We start from the raw sequence: 4,190 nt of genomic DNA on the forward strand, positions 1-4,190 counted from the left end.
GGAGCCCGTTCCCCTGGCAACAGCGCGAACTACGGCGCCCCACAGCGGTCAAACCGCGCTGCGTCACTTCGCAGGGGCATGGTGACTCTGGGCGGAGTTTGCCAAGTGCCCCTGACTCTACAGCGTGCCCATTCTTCATTTTCCATCATAACCTGTCACAGAGAAAATTCTCTTCCCTTCCACCTCCCATCCACAATTTGTCTTCCAAGAATTCCACTCTCCTCAAAACGTTTCCTAGTTTCTCCTCTAAATCGCTCTTAGGAAGACCTCAACCAATCTAGCTCTTTGCTCATTTTCGTTTATTTTAAAGTGTGTGTGTGTGTGGGGGGGGGTGTGTGTGTGTGTGGGTGGGTGTGTGTGTGCTCGCGTGCGCACGTGTATTTGAAATAGGGTCTCAGACTGGCCTCAATTTTGCGATTCTCCCACCTTTGCCTCCTGAATTTTTACTTAGTGAGTTTCAGGCCAGCTAGGGCTATCTGTCTCAACCCTACACCTCCAAACAAAAACAAAAGCAAAAGCAAAAAGTCCCCAAAAATTCGAACAAAAAATAAATTAGACATTTTGTGTTATCAACACTAAGTTCTTACACTTCACGCCTTACATTACAACTCTAAGGGAAGACACTGGAGGAAAACGAAGCTGGGTCTGTAAGGAGTCACACTACGGCAAGACTGAGGATTTCTACTGAATCGCAGTCATCGATAGTCCAACCAGATGGATTTCAACATTTTTAACCTAGAGATTTACTTGTGTCTGAATTAATTTGTCCAGTAATAAAATTTAGGACCATTCAAAAAAATAAATAAATAAAAAGACTTATTTTGGTGCCAGGAATGGTGACTTGTGGCTTTGATCCCAGCACTCAGGAGGCAGAAGCAAGATGATCTCTGTGAGCTTAAGGCCAGCCTGGTCTATATATAGTTTCAAGCCACTCAGGGCTACATAGATTCTGTCTCAAAATGACAATTATTATTATGTATTATATGTGTTCGTGTCTGTGCTTCAGGAGGCCAAAGATGTCAGATCCTTTTGGAGCTGGAGTTACAGGTGGTTGTGAGACCCTAAACATGGTTGCTGGGAACCAAACTCAGATCCTCTACAAAAAAAGTACATGCTGCTAACCACTGAGCCATTGCTTCAGCCCCAAAATACCTAAATTCTTTATTGCCCTTAAATCAAGCATAAATCCTTCTAGAAACTCCCATCTTTTGCAAATTCAATATAGGTCTCCTCCACTAGATTCTCTCTTCCCAGATTATTCCAAAGGACTTGGAAACACACACACACAACACACACACACACACACACACACACACACACACACACACACACCACTCTCCTGTCAGGTTTCCTCTCTGCTACTGAAGCCATAGCTATTACCCCAAGCCACAAAGATTTTTCAAGTTGGGACTCTGGGGGCTCCTTCTGGAACTGCCGCGGACAGACCCTTTAGCCTCCCTTCCCTTTGTAGGACTTCCTTGTTAAGTTGGGTTCCTTAGAAATTCTCATTCCCTGATGAGCGTAGCAGCATTACTCCCAGCACTGGAAGGCGGAGGCAGTAGATCTCGCTGAGGTTGAGGCCAGCCTGGTCCACCTAGTGAGTTCTAGGACAGCTTCCAAAGCTCTAAAATGGTAAGTTCCTGGGGTAGCTACCTCCCACCCTGGGCAGATAGGGACAGAAAGTACATCATTGCTAAGAATGTGTAAGTCACATGTGTGATGTAAACATGACATAACTCTGCTCTGTCACATGCCAATTTAGGTCTTTACACAAGTTAACCTCTCTATAATTTAAAGTCTTCCTTTCAGGACTGACTAATAACGCTCAAATGTGAATGAAGATAATATCAAGGTTACTCTGGCTTCAGAGACACATATGACTCCTCAGTTGTTATCTGGAAATGGAGAACCCAGGATCAAATAGAGAAATGAAAGTGCAGGAAGGGCTAATAAGTGTCCCCAGCAAGGAAAGACCCAAGAGTCATAGCCTTCCACACCCTAGAGTCTCCTACCTCCAGGATACATCTCCTGCATGTCTAGAGAGTGTCCTACATGTGACAGGGCTCTATATTCCTTCTTAGTTTTTACCAAAAGCCTGGTCCTCCTGGAGAGCTCCACCCCAGTTGAGCTTTTTGGGAAGCACTACATCCACTCAGCGACCCATCTCGGTCGGCATCTTCACAGAGATATTAGTTCCTTTCTGCGGCCGTGTTGACAACACCACGACTGAGTCAGATCACAGAAGCATTTATTTGGTATTATGGTTGCAGAGGGATGAATAGGCCATGGAGGGGAAGCATGGTGGCAAGCAGAAGGCAGAATAGCAGGGCCAGGAAAACTGAGAGTGGGAAGCAGGAAGCAGAGAAAGCAAACTGGAAGTACAATGTCACCGTGATCTCTCAATCTGTTCCCAGTGGCACACTTCCTTCAGCAAGGCTGTACCTCCTAACCATCCCCAAACAGTGCCATCAGCTGGGGACCAAGTATTCAAATGCCTAAGCATATGGGAGACAGTTCTCACTCAAACCACTACATTTTACTTTCTGGCCCCATAAACCAGTAGCCTTATTTTAATGCAAAATGCATTTAGTCAGACTTCAAAAGTCCTCATAGTCTCAACACTGCTTAAAGCCAGGATCTCTCCTGAGACTCAGGTAATGGTTTTGTTTATTTGCTATTGTTGTTGTATTTTATGGTTTTGTTTTTGAGACTACTTTTCCCTGGCTGGCCTGAAACTCATTACTTAGACCAGACTGGCTTCAAATTAACAGAGATCCACCTGCCTCTGCCTCTCAAGTGCTGGAGTTAAAGGCGTGTGCCACCACAACCATCCTTCAAGGCAATCTCTTAATTGTAACCCTCTGTAAAATAGAAACACAAATTATATTCTTCAACATATACCAGCACAGAATATACATTATCATTTCAAAGGAGAGGAATGGGGGCATAGAGAAGAAATACTAGACCGAAGCAAGACTGGAACCCAGCAGCGAAAACATCAAATCCTGAAGGTCAGTATCTGGTCTCAGAGAGCTTAGATAGCTCTGCTCCTCAATCTTTGCAGCTTACAAGATACATCTGTCTTGGACTGGTTCCTTTACCTATCTAAGGCTTTCCTTGGCAGATGTCTTACAGCTTGGCATCTCCAACATCTTGGAGTCTCCACTGTAACCCAGACTTCACTTTCACAGCCTCATGCAGTGGCCTGTCAGGTCCTTCCTCCCTCTCTCAGGGCTTTAATGCAAGAATTCCCTCTGCCACACGCTGCCTGGCCTCAGTGGCTCTCTGAAACCGCAAAGGGAGAGTTGTGACCCTTCACTCTTGCATTGAAAGCCAGAATGACCATGCACTCCTTAAAACATTAGCAGCAATCTCACTTGGCAGCTTATCTCTAGGAACGGAAACATACACGTTGTAAATTTTACTTGATAGCTTTGTGCACAGTGTATTTGGAGGCTGATTACTGTGCCCAGAGATCTGGTTTCAGTCTAGACGTTGGCATGGTCATGATTATCAGAGCATCATCTGCCTCAGCAATGGGTAAAAATTGTTTCTCTTCAACTTTGATTGGTTAATAAAGAGCTGATTCAGACAATAGCTGGGCAGAGAAGAGATAGGCAGGACTTCCAACCCATCGGGTGGATCCCAAGGAGAGAGAGAGAGAGAGAGAGAGAGAGAGAGAGAGAGAGAGAGAGAGAGAGGAAGGAACAGGAGTATTTGCCATGAGTCAGGATAGAGAGCAGCCATGAGGACATGGACCAGAGCTAGTCAGGGAAAGACTCGGATGGCAAGTAGTAGGGCGTGTGGCTGGAAGTGGTCCAGGCCAGCATAGCTGGGTTAGAATAGCTCAGAACCTACGCAGCTTAGTGCTTCCAGCTTATTAATAAATATATGATCTCTATGTCACTTATTTGGGGGCATAGAAAAAAATCAGGATTATATTTATATTTGGTGCCCAATGTGAGGCACAAACCCACAGTTCTGAGATTAAGAGTTTCATGTTCTACTAACCAAACTAGTGAAGAGGAAACAACCCCCCAATTTCATTTACATTTGGTCCCACGTTGGGCACCAAATATAAAAGTACTGGGGCAGGGGGAGGTTCATCCCCCTTGTTCCCAAATGATGACAGGGTATTTCTATGTCCACTCTACCCTGTTTTGGCTTCCAAATAAATGACACAAAGACCT

The sequence above is a fragment of the Rattus rattus genome, chromosome 17, assembly GCF_011064425.1.
Source record: "Rattus rattus isolate New Zealand chromosome 17, Rrattus_CSIRO_v1, whole genome shotgun sequence".
Taxonomy (NCBI): domain Eukaryota; kingdom Metazoa; phylum Chordata; class Mammalia; order Rodentia; family Muridae; genus Rattus; species Rattus rattus.